This window comes from Tachypleus tridentatus, chromosome 7, assembly GCF_004210375.1.
Source record: "Tachypleus tridentatus isolate NWPU-2018 chromosome 7, ASM421037v1, whole genome shotgun sequence".
Taxonomy (NCBI): Eukaryota; Metazoa; Arthropoda; class Merostomata; order Xiphosura; family Limulidae; genus Tachypleus; species Tachypleus tridentatus.
The window spans coordinates 132,567,472-132,581,752 of NC_134831.1; the positions used below are offsets into that span (position 1 = coordinate 132,567,472).

Sequence of the window (14,281 nt, forward strand, 5' to 3'; positions counted from 1 at the left end):
TCAAATAAAAGTACTTGTGGTTCAGCAAGTGACGAAATGGAATAACAAAATTGCATTTCATTAAATTAAAAAAAATAGTATATTCCATTTTTGTCTGTCGAGCGGTTTACTAATACAATTAGCGTCTCAGTCACTACTTGAAAAGCCCTGGAAATTATATCTTGTATACTAATCTACCTATAATTAGTATGTCGAACCACAATCGCAACAACAGTTATGTACACAAACAAGTTATATTAAAATCATTTTAAATACCACGCTTAGAAAAGTCGAGTTCAAACGTGATATAAAATTGTGGCAGAGACAGAAGGTATCAGAACTAGTGTGATGCCACCGAAAATTAAAAGCGGAAAACCGTCATCTTCGTGCGCTAAAATAATTATAGAAAGCCAGCAGGAAAGAATGGTATGCTTCAGACATGATGATTTTTTCGATTGAAATCTTTAAAACAGAAACGATAGGGTACGACCATATTATCAATAAACACCATCCTTAGGTACAACACAACCGGACGTGTTGACATGAACTGTAACGACGAAGTGAAGCTCCAAAATCATTTCAACATTATGTTCTCAGCCCCCTTTACAAGGTCGCTTCCTAATTATACGGATGATATAGTATATTGGTTAATTAAGAGAGAGAAAAAATCGCTATGCAAGACTTGCATAATCATATGTATTTACGATTGGCATAGACAAGTGGTTAGTGCGTTAGACTCGTAATCTGAAGGTCGCGGGTTCGAATCCCCGTCGCACCAAACATGCTCGTCCTTTCAGCCGTGAGAGCATAATGATGTTCCGGTCAATCCCACTATTCGTTGGAACGGCTAGCGCATTTAGTCCTCGAGTAGAATCGCGCGAAATTCAAAAAACAAACAAACAACAAGTGTTTAACTAGCATCTTCAGGTGTTAAACATATTTTCTCAAGTACACTTTCAGAAATCATAATAAAAATATATATAAAAACTCACTGTACAAGACATACAGAATATTAAATGTTTAATTCACCTATATTTTCACAAGTGTATTTTCAAGGTAAAAAAAAAATGAAAACACCCGTTTGTTTGTTTTTGAAATTCGCACAAAGCTATTCGAGGGCTATCTGTGCTAGCCGTCCCTAATTTAACAGTGTAAGACAAGAGGGAAGGCAGCTAGTCATCACCACCCACCGCCAACTCTTGGGCTACTCTTTTACCAACGAATAGTGGGACTGACCGTCAGATTACGAGTCGCACGCCTTAACACGCTTGGCCATGCCGAGCCCAAATTAAGTATGTGTTTTTCTTATAACAAAGCCACAAAGGGCTATCTGCTCAGCCCACCAAGGGAAATCGAACCCCTGATTTTAGCGGTGTAAATCCGGAGACATACCGCTGTACTAGCGGAGGGAAAAAAAACCCGTAACGTAAGCACTAGCATTGCCTGTGGAAGAATGACTCGGATTGTTCATGAAACTGGATATTTAAGTATTCCCTCACTAAGTCATCAGAACTTACTATACAGTGTTTCCTTTTATAACAACATTTATATAATATAACTCAGTCACCAGTTCTGTAAATACCTGTAAACATCACAGTGAAAAGTCTGAATTTCTTCTTCATCTTTGTTATCACATGGTAACTAAAAACATGGTGTCATCTAGTTTTATTAAGGTAACATAGTTTCAAACGGTGTATCCGCTTGTATAACTACTATTAATAACTAGTAGTAATTCGAAAAGTAATAATCCTATTATAAACGTGTTATCACTACCCCTTGAAGTTAGCTTTCTTACAGAATTTCGTTCCTTTGAAAAGCTTAAGCACAGAGTAAAACAGCTTAACAATACATATTACCCTGGGGCCTCACATGTTTTTACAACTTGATAATAAATACAACATTCCTATGTCTATTGAAACACTGTATAATAAGGTCCGCATGAACGAAAAGACGAGCATATTTATTGTGACGGAGATACGAAACCGCGACCCTAACGTTACCAGTCGAGTTCCTTTAACCATCCCGCCATGCCGGGCCTACACAATATCCCCAGACAAGAATCAACATATTGCAATATATAGAACTATTCAATCACCTCTGAGTTTAAATTGTCTTATTTTTGTGTGTGTGTTTTTCTTGTAGCAAAACCACATCGGGCTATCTGCTGTGTCCACCGAGGGAAATCAAACCCCTGATTTTAGTGTTGTAAATCCATAGTCTTTCCGCTGTTCCAGCGGGGGGGTTGGGGGTATTTTTGCCTATTAACATTCCACTACACCGTGTGCCAGTAAAATTAGGTTGTAATGCTCAAGTGCCATTCTTGTTACATCTTGTTTGTATTGTTTCTGAAGGATTTATATTAGGCAACCTTACAGTTACTTCATTTTTTCTAAAAGCTTTTCTGTTACTTATACATGCACAAACACGTACATATGTAGTAATACGCACGAGATAACAAAATTAGTTCCAGTAAACCTGATATCCCAGCAATAATAACAATAAGTGTACTCATTAGTTTCTTTTACTATTCTACTTTAATAATTCAAATATAAATGTTACTTCCTTATTACAGCAATGTATTATTATAATATAGTTCCATCAAGATATTAAATCATTCATACTAGCTTCTCTCAATACATTAACGAAGGAAGTTTTTCACATTTTAACAAGACAAAATTATGAAGCTAAATATATAAAAAATGACGGTATACAACTTATTCAAGATGATTTTCTTCTGTTAGATATAACATCAAAAAAACTTTAAGCACCTAACATGGTTACACCCATTACCGCTATTAGTATACCTTTTTCAAAACACCTTAATGTTTTTCCCTAGAGAACTATTACAACAACGACTAGACGCGAATAATAACGAAAGTATAATTTTCAGGAAAGCAGCCATTTGTATTTTCTTTCTCTTTTTTAGTAATTACGTTATTAATAATCTATGACTTCATTTATTTATATTAACCTGTTCAATGCCGTAGACGATATAACTCGTCCAAGCCGATCGGTAACAGTGCCACGGACGAGTTAATTCGTTCTCAATAATATCTAACTTCAACGCTAGATGTCACACCATACATGCATTTGACCTACTTACATATCGTTTCACTTTCAATCCAAAATGGTGTCACGAAAAAGGTTACAAAATGAAGAACCATTAGAGTTGTATTTTCAACTTGGTTCGGAGTTGCCGTAGCAGCTGAAATACTTGGCAGTCAACAGGTTAAAACAAAATTCATTTCAAGGGTAAAATAGGGAATGTATCACCGAAATGTGACCTATATTTAACGACAATTACAAAACTAAAGAACGGTGATGTGTTCTGTGACCACTGTGAATATCGAACTTTTTTTCAGCGTGAGAAGCTTTCGTACGACAGCAAAATGATAGTATAACGTACTAAAAGTTTGTTTTGAATTTCACACAAAGCTACACGAGAGCTATCTTCGCTAGCCGTTCTTAATTTAGAGGAAAGGCAGCTGGTCATCACCACCTATCGCCAACTCTTGAGCTACTCTTTTACCAACGAATAGTGGAATTGACCGTTACATTGACCGCGCTCACGGCTGAAAGAGGGAGCATGTTTGGTGTGATGGGGATTCGAACCCGTAGCCTTAAGATTACAACTTAAGTGCCTTAACCACCTAGTCATGCCGGACCCACTAACGGAGAAAATGACTTGTGAATACGAGTTATGTAACAATAAAACAAAATATATTGGCGTAATATAAAAGTTCTCAACAACAAAAATGTAAACGTCATTACAACACCTCACAAACAGCTAGGACAGTATAAAAAGTTGCTTCTCGAAACTGCGAAGGAAGTTGAAATAGAAAGAAAAAAATTTTAAGAATAAATCTTCTCGTCCAAAGAAAATAAAACAACGTGAAGAATGCAGAAACTCGAATAAACCTTTCAAAATATTCTTTCAAAAATAAATAGACATGTTCAATATATCACAGTAATAAGAAAGCCCAAAAGCTCTCTAACGCTGATATATAAATTAGATTTGTCAGTTCAGAAAACAAATGTCGATAAGTGGCCGAATTATCATAAACACGTTCTGACATGTGACTAAACTTAGCATCCACGATAAATTATTTATTTTCGCACACTAAACACGCTTGTAATCGAATTACTAACAAGTGTCTTAATCAGTCGCATCTGTTTAACTGCCTTCTGCACTGAAATCCAAGCCGTAGAAATGAGCTTAAACTCTCCCTATTTCTTTCACTTAGAAATGGAATGCAGAGATGTTAAAACAAACACAATTCCTTCAACGAGAGGTTCGTAAGTCTTAATGAAACTGAGAATCGTGCTACAAAGTAAAAGTTTCAGAATATCACCCCACTGTTGCTGTGTTTCATTGTTAACAGGAAGGAAAGCGAATACAATACTAGCGTAAACGGCGTGCATATTTGTTGTTGATCTTTATTTCGTTTAAGAAAAAAATTCTAAAGACTTCAAGAATTTGGTTCAAAGTTTAGCGTTTTAATGGTCGAAATGTGTGAACTTAAAAGACTACAATGTTTCGCGAATTGTTTGATTTTGAATTTCGCGCAAAACTACAGGAGGGCTATCTGCGCTAGCTGTCCCTAATGTAGCAGTGTAAGACTAGAGGGTAGGCAGCTAGACATCACCACCCACCGCCAACTTTTTACTGACAAATAGTGGGATTGACCGACACACTATAACGCCCCCACGGCTTAAAGGGTGAGCATGTTTGGTGCAACGGGGATTTGAACCCGCAATCCTCAGTCAAGCACAACCACCTGGCCATGTTTCGAAAATACAATTTAGAAAAGCAAAAAAGGATTAGTTAAGGCAATTGTGAATTCACGAAACTGGAAGTTATTCCACATAGTTAAATTACTTACTATCGTAATCTATTCGGCGCCACACAACAATTATTTGTAAGTATCACCTTTCCAGCAGTTGTAACGTTGAAGTTGTTACATATAAATCGTCTGTCTTGTACTCATTCATTGGAAAGGCCCCCACCAGTTAACTAAGTCAGCATCCTTTCTGTAAGTTGTACTTAAGGTCACTCAGTCAACAATGATCACATATTATTTTTGTTTCACTTAATAAAAAACTAAACTTCTATAAATCATTATATTCGATTTGTTTTATGGCAGGAAGATAATTTTACGAACAGGCCCATAAATTAAAAAGCTGAAATTGTTTTAATGGCCATTACAAAAATTAAAATAATTTCAGCTTTTTAATTTAAGGGTCCCTCCTTAAAAATTTCTTCCTACCTTCCCCCCCAGTTATGTTTTGTTTTTTTATGGAGGGTACACCTTCCTTCTTCAGCTGGCATATTATACACATCTGGTGTCTTCGTGAGTTGTCTATTCAAGACTCATATCTTCAACTAGCATATTATACACATCTGGTGTCTTCGTGAGTTGTCTACTCAAGACTCATATCTTCAACTAGCATATTATACACATCTGGTGTCTTCGTGAGTTGTCCACTCAAGACTCATATCTTCAACTAGCATATTATACACATCTGGTGTCTTCGCGAGTTGTCTACTCAAGACTCATATCTTCAACTAGCATATTATACACATCTGGTGTCTTCGTGAGTTGTCTATTCAAGACTAATATCTTCAACTAGAATATTATACACATCTGGTGTCTTCGTGTGTTGTCTACTCAAGACTCATATCTTCAACTAGAATATTATACACATCTGGTGTCTTCGTGAGTTGTCTACTCAAGACTAATATCTTCAACTAGAAAATTATACACATCTGGTGTCTTCGTGAGTTGTCTATTCAAGACTAATATCTTCAACTAGCATATTATACACATCTGGTGTCTTCGTGAGTTGTCTACTCAAGACTAATAAACTAATTCATAAATTCTTCGAAGACTTATCAAAGGCGTCCAAAGGTCTATTTCTCAAGATGTTATTTTAACAGATCATTGACTTAAGACACATTGTATAATTAAACAGAGGCAAATGACAATTACGTTCTGCGCGTTGAGCGTTTAATGACCTGGTAAGTTTCATCTTAGGTTATAATTTCCATGAACTATTAACTCAGCTGTTTTGATGATATGAAAACACCTTCTAATATGTACTACCAGTTTGTTTTAACTGTATTATCTTTGATACCAGCTGAAACAGAACCTGCATGTGTTCCTCAGGTGATCTCGTGTCAGAAATATAAACTTGAGTCTTTCGAACATTCGATTCTGGTCCTGAGAAAATTACAAGTTATGTGTGAAATGTTTATACATCATTCTGAGGGTTCGGATATTCGCACACAAAAAAAACGCTAAACCAACGCTAACCGTCCATAAAGTTGAACTGAAAAACGTGGCGGGAAAGCAGCTGGACAACAATGCTAATTATAAACTAATCATTCAGTGAGATTTGACCATCACCTCTATAATGCACCCACTGCCCAGATGTGTGGAGCGAATTATGGAACCCCGGGCCAGATGGATATTAATATCCACAAGTTTAGACGATCGTGTTGAAGTTTCTACCACCAGTAAAGGTGTATCATTTATCTGATAATTTGTTGAGTTATTTGATGCCAGATAATACTTAAACAGCAAACAATCAACATGAAATTATGTACATTATTGTAGACCGTAGTGGTCACACCAAACATAATTTTCAGTTTTAATATATAATGTGGAAGAAAATATTCGTAAACTTTTTAACTAGTTTTCACGTTATCATTAAGTTATCATACTTCTCGTTCCGAAAACGTTTACATTAAAGTTTTTCAACGATTTGTTTGTTTGTTCGTTTTAGAATTTCGCACAAAGCTACTCGAAGGGCTATCTGTGCTAGCCGTCCCTAATTTAGCAGTGTAAGACTAGAGGGAAGGCAGCTAGTCGTCACCACCCACCGCCAACTCTTGGGCTACTCTTTTACCAACGAATAGTGGGATTGACCGTCACATTATAATGCCCCCACGGCTAAAAGGGCGAGCATGTTTGGCGCGGTAGAGATGCGAACCCGCGACCCTCAGATTACGAGTCGCACGCCCTAACACGCTTGGCCATGCCGGGCCGTTTTTCAACGAACAATACGAAATGAATCAATCTTGAAGAAAGCAGCAGGTTTCAGTAGAATGTTATATTCAATGTATTGTCACATATAAGTCGATTTTAAACGAGTAAAAACAGGTAAAAATCTGCTTAGATCATTGCGAAGCCCTGAATAAGCTACACGAGAGCTATCTGCGCTAGCCGTCCCTAATTTAGCAGTGTAAGACTAGAGGGAAGGCAGCTAGTCATCACCACCCACCGTCAACTCTTGGACTACTCTTTTACCAACGAACAGTGGGATTAACCCTCACTTATAACGCCCCCACGACTGAAAGGATGAGCATGTTTGGAGTAACGGGAATTCCAACCGAATACCTTAACCACATGGCCATGCCGGGCCTTTGATTCAGGAGATCAGTAAATAACGTGACAACCATAGTTGACCTGAGATCGCAGTGAAATGGTGTGTACTAAACATTTTTACACATTTTAGTGTTTCGATGGTACTGTGATGCCATCGAAACTGACCACTTTTCAAAAGGTTATGTAAAAGTCCCTTCCGAGACAAAATATTCAGACTCATCACGAAGAAGTGTTCAAATCAAAAATTTAAAATTGCCAAGAAGAACATATCACTTGTACCTAATGAAATAGAAAAATAAAGAAATATGGATCAACTTTGGTCACAAAGACCATCTTGAAAGAGATATGCAACAAGCAGCCGTGTAAGTGCGACGTCTTGTAACAGATGAGCGTCGACCAACACAAAATTCATCCACATGTCTCAACGTACTTGAAAACGATCTCTGTGTGGAGAAGAGACAAAATTAAGATACATGACCCTTCAACCGTCGAATAACTCAAGCAACTGAGGAATAAAATGAGTATTTCTGCTGTTCCATGCAAAGAAATACCGGTCAAGTCGCCTCAAAAAACACCTATAGATTTTTGGTAGATCATACTATTGAAAATGATGCTCGAAAATTACTGCACTGATACACTAGATGCACTGTGGAAAGCGTCGCACGAAGTAATTGTTTTGACATAGCAGTCTTACAACGGAACATTTTACGACAGAAACTATGCTGCAAACGCCACAGTCAAGCTGCAGGATCACCAGATATAGCAGAACCGGACGTGGTGACTTTGACTGTAACGACATGGTGAGACTCCAAAATCGGTTTATCATAAAGTATTCAACCTCCCTATAACCTCGTAAAAACTGTCATGTTTTATAAGTAGTGAAATCAACTGACTCTTCCCCCCTCTACGGAAACTGAAAGTTCCTATAATACTTTCTGAAAATAAAAAGCTGTCAAAGGGCCACATAAGCATTTTGTTTTGACTTATCCAGTAAATTGTAGACTAAGTTTCGGGAGAATATAACCCATTGTCGGTAACAGCAGTACAGAATAAGCCGGAGAAGGAAGATAATGTGTTATTAAACCTTGAATTATCGGTGGAAAGAAAGACATTTGTCTAAACAATCTATGCATGAAAGTAATAACACTATTTACTTCTAGACTTCCCACGTAATTTACTTAGAAAAATTAGTGATTTCACCTCCATTTTTTTTTCTAGTCAGTTCTTCACAGAACATGTTGTAACAAGCAGTAAATTAAAATCACTCAACATGCTGACTCCGCGAATAACACCATGTAGTAAAACTTTTACTTTTTCTTATTGTTTTATTCAGACCTTATGTAAATGAAAATGTGCAAATTTGCCCGTTTTTACATAGAAACTAGGTTAATTTCTAAATTTCATTATCCAGGAAGGCAGCTAGTCATCACCACCCACCGCCAACTCTTGGGCTACTCTTTTTCCAACGAATAGTGGGATTGACCGTCACATTATAACGCCCCCACGGCTGAAAGGGCGAGCATGTTTGGCGCGACCGGGATTCGAACCCGCGACCCTCGGATACAACATAAGCAAATAAGAAATAACATGTACAATACAGGAACAAAATTTGTGTTGCATAATGTAATGAGTGGTATATGTAAAAATAAATCCCGTAACTCTTAAAATAATGCAACGATTTCCTAACACGTAAGCAGTAATGTTAAATTAACTGATAACAAACAATCTTGGGCCTTAACCACTGATTATCACACGATGCCTATCGGTATGAAGCCACACCAAGAGTAAATACAGTACTTTCATATCTCGAACGTTTTATGTTTAATATGGAAACTGCTGGAAAAAATGGGTAGTTCATTCAAACTTCTCAACCACACCCTAGGACAAATTACTCCCCGATTCATTATGCTGATTGATTTGACCAGATGTTTGTTTGTTTTTGTTTTTTGAATTTCGCACAAAGCTACTCGAGGGCTATCTGTGCTAGCTGTCCCTAATTTAGCAGTATAAGACTAGAGGGAAGGCAGCTAGTCATCACTACCCACCGCCAACTCTTGGGTTACTCTTTTACCAACGAAAAGTGGGCTTGACCGTTACATTGTAACGCCCCCACGGCTAAAAGGGCAAGCATGTTTGGCGCGACGGGGATGCGAACCCGAGACCCTTCGATTACGAGTCGCACGCCATAACTCACCTGGCCATGCCGGGCCGGCTGGGCTACAATATTTACACACTTAAATGGTTAGACCATAAGGATATAAAATGTGTTGAGAAAAAAAAAAAACACCCAAAATAAGCCAAGTTCCATAAAGCGCCCTATTTGGTAACAATACCTTTAGCAGAAGGGTCTGTGGTTCATGTGAGTAACAGTAGACGTTAAAAATAAACGAAAACTAAACTTCGCTGTTTCTCATACCCTAATATATTTAAACCAGAGTCTGCACTGGGAATCTGTTAACACCAAAAATCAATCATTGGTAACAGATTTTGATTAAAACATTTATTATACATAGATTTGATCATCTTTTGTTATAATGTAATCACCTACATAAATCGTTATTCTAATGGTGGCAAACCACGCCAAACTTTAATTTCAACACATTAAGGAAATCTCTTTTAAATCTCACTACAGCACCACAGACGATTTTTCAGTCCCACACTGATACAGCAGTAAGTCTACGGATTTACAACGCTAAAAGCAGGGGTTCGATTCCCCTCGGCGGACTAAGCAGGTAACCCAATAAATCATAAGAACTGGGCCACGAAATACCGACATCAAGCACGTGGGTGTATCACATATAGCCCAGGTGTAATAGGAATACTTAAATCTTGATTTATAGTTTAGATTGTCTTTCATTTTGTGCTTTCTTGTTGAGTAGTTTTATTTCTTCAATCGATGTCCCTCACTTCTATATTTTAAATGTTAAATAAAACTAAGAGGTGCTCTTTACATTATCTATCGTTGATACTTACTTAGATGTTGGGTAGGTAAGGTTAACCAAAGAGTTATGACTTCAGTATGTGGCATGTTGTTCGTTTGGCGTTAGATGTCTTATAGTTCTTTGACACAGAATTATGTGCATTTGCTGCAACATTTAAAGCAGGCAAAGTATATGAGAGGAAAATAACGCATATTTTGGTAACATAAGAACTCAAGTAAGTGGTGTTTCTTTAACGTGTTTTAATGATCACAACTCTCGAAGAAAGCCTACGAATACAAATCAGAAGAAACTTCTGACCAATAAGAGATTAAGCACAAATAAGTTACAATTATTATAAAATCTGAGCAAAAATGATAAATGATATGATTGTTTGAAATCAAATAGATCGTATTAATAAATTTAAAGAAATCTAAAATCTAATACTGAATTTGTGAAACTAAATAAGAATCCTAATACTTAATTAACTGTTCAACGTCAACCTAATCAACTTTCATCCCCTGGATACATCATTAGTAATAAATGTGGTAACTATGAATGTGAAATTTTCCATATAATGACTTACACAAAGTAATATTTTAACTCTGATAATTATTTTTCATACCATTAGCTTTTAAAAAGATATGGTTAAAACACCGGTTCATTAATCATATGAATTATTCAGTAAATATGAATGTTTCACAAAGAAATAAATATCAGGGAATTCGTACTAAAAATTCCTTTTCAACAGATATAATTCAAGTAGTTCAAAAATATTTAAACAATACGTGTCTTTTTACATCACGTAAGTAGAACGAAATGAAATAAACAATTAATCCCATGCTCTAAAAAACAGGCTATAAATATTAGAATCCTGTTAAGTGAGTTATGTCATTAAAGCATACCCTCAAGTGGAGTTACAGATGTGTTTTAAACTTGTATACATTTTAGATTATTTTGTTTAGGTACAGAGACTGTATTCCTACCTTCTAAACTTCAAATGTGATATATGAATACAAACATTCTAATGTTTCGTTTTTGTGTTTGTTCCACCACTAGGGGGATAACAGTCCAAATACACTAATACGCTAATTTAAGACCTACGTCAGTTTCAAGTATTAAAAAAACATGTGTTAACTGAATATAGTGTAAACAGAAGACAAGTTAAAATTCGTGCGAACAAGAATTGTGAACAGAGGATCAATAGACTAAAACCAAAATTGAAAAGTAGTTCAATGTGGTTCATTTGTTCAATACTTACATTGGCGCGTTCGTTACGCGTAATTTGAGGTATGTTAAAAACACACATCATCATTATTCATTACCCCATTTGTCACTACACATTATGCCACTTGGTGTAAAACTGCATACTTGAAAACCTAAAACATATTTTAATTAAATGTAGCGTTACAAGGATTCCGAATATCAGAAAAATATCCACCTACTGCTTTATTTTATTACTATTAAGACAGGCCTACTAGCATCTATGATATATTCGTTTGTTTAGAATTAATCATAAAGCCATACAATAGGCTATCTGTGCTTTGCCCACCACGAGTATCAAAACTCGGTTTCTGGCGTTGTGAATCCACAAACATACCGCTGTGCCACTGGGGAGCTCCATGATATAACATGTGAATCATGAAGTACATGCCAACATAAAATGGTTATTCTATGTCAGCGTAAACCATACAAATATAAATTACAGTCTAATTAACTGTACTTATAAGATAATATGTATCTCTTAGAATATGTCTCCGGATTTGCAACGCTAAAATCATGGGTTCGATTCCCCTCGGTGGATTCAGCAGATAGTCCAATGTGGCTTTACTATAAGAAAACACACACACTCTTAGAATATACTTATACCAAGTAAAAAAAAAAAAAACTTTAATAAATTCTGGATGGATTAATATACAATCTGCTTCGATATTAGGTTTATGGATATTTTCGAATGTCCTTTTCTGTATTCCCTAAACATAATAGAAGAAAAAGTGAATCTAAAAACTCTTAGTTTTACTTAATATTTAAGCTACTCTCCAGGGTGTCTGGAAAATATAATAATAAAACCGTTCGTTTCTACTGGTAGTACTCAAATAATTAATACATATTCAATTAGACCAATGGAAATCCGTTTGAGCATGAGTCATGACACGGTCTTAAAGAGTGTTTCAACAGTTGTAGGTGTAACCGTTAGTACCCTTTTAAATACAATTTTATTAATTCAGTTTGTTTGCTTTAGTTTATTGAATATCATAGCACTGTACAAAGTAATTCGAATTGACATTTAAGGTCAAATTCAGCGGTTTTTAAATGTGCAGCTTTATATTTTGCTGCTCAATTCGATAGCGGCGTCTATACGTTTCAAACTATAGACCAACTTGAGGTACAGGAATACTTCTCCGGAGGCGAAACGTCGCATCTAGACATTTGATTAACACAAGGCTCTTTTGTTTTGATTTGTTCTGAATTTCGCGCAAAGCTACACGAGGGCTATCTGCGCTAACCCTCCCCTAATTTGGCAGTTATATATCATATGGTAGGCAGCTAATCAGCCCCACCCACTGCCAATTCATGGGGTACTCTTTTACCAGCGAATAGTGAGATTGACTGTCACATAATAGCGCACCTATAGCTTAAATGGCAAATACATTAGATAAGAATGGGATTCGAACCCGCGACTCCCAAACTGCGAACCAAGCGCTTTCATCAGTAGGCCTCATCGGGCAACGGGTGTGTTTTAAGTGTTATGAAAGAATGACTGAAACCCTTCATAGAAGTAAAGAATTATAGTAAAGTAAAAATTCGATATGCTGAACAGAATAGTATACAAGAGTGCAATAAATATTAAACATTCTTGAAAAACATCATAAAAGCAAAAATCAAACTCTGTGTATAAACTAAACCTTCATATAATAGTAACGTGTTGTGAAATTAAAATATATTGTCATAGCATGCCATTAACCGAAGTTTTTATGTAATATCTGTAACTGCCCCACCAACGTGCCCAACGTATTAGTCTCCTGGTACAGCGGTAAGTCTACGGATTTACAACGCTAAAATCAGGGGTTTGATTCCCGTCGGTGTACTCAGCAGATAGCCCAATGTGACTTTGCAATAAAAAAGCACACACACACATACACCCACCCTCCCAATGTACTGGACTTCATTTTGTTTGTTTGCTTTATTGTTTTAAGTCCATAAACATACTGCTGTCCAACAAGGGGGCGCATTGACTTTTAAATATGTTTTTCGTTAATTTATCGAACTATACATTTGGTACGTTTATCATATACATACACATATCTATATAAATATACTAGTATTGTCTGTTGTACGTCCATGTAACTACATCATAGGGTGTGAAAGGATATCCACCAAAATTGGTTTGGAGGTTCATCTGGTCAATGCAAGGTTACATACAAATTATCAGTTCTACATTAGAAATTTTGTAGTTTTTATGCGCGTTTTGTAAAACTTCTAGGCCCCCTGTTGATGAATTTGGTATTCGAAGTACAGCAGGTCAGTGAGGAGATACAAACAACGTTTCACTTTTACAATTTGTTTTGCAGTTTTATGGGCATTTTTTACAATTACATATAAGGAAGGCAACCTTTCATTTCCTAATATTATATATATATATAAAACATCAAATATTGAACAGTTTATGAGGAAACTACCGTGTTTCTCTGATAATAAGACCTACCCATAAAATAAGACCTAGTGTGATTTTTGGGGATAGTTTTAATATAAGCCCTACCCTTAAAATAAGCCCTAGTTAAGAGTGGCAGGAAGAGGAAAGAAATAAAAAAAAATTAATTTATTAATTAGTTTAATAGTTAGTTAATTAGTTTGTTTAAGTATTAATCAGTTAGTTTAATTGTTTAATAATAGTTTATTTTAAATGGTTAGTTTAATAGTTTTACTTTGTAACTTCATTTTTTTAATATATCAAAATAAGACATCCCCCGAAAATAAGCCCTAGTGTCATATTTT

At 36.0% G+C, this 14,281-nt stretch overlaps 1 protein-coding gene across 9 annotated transcripts in view; it reads right to left on the reverse strand.

Moving 5' to 3' along the window:
- Window positions 1-14,281, reverse strand: part of LOC143256625 (disks large homolog 1-like) — a 230,050-nt gene that overhangs the window by 107,694 nt on the left and 108,075 nt on the right. The window lies entirely within an intron of this gene.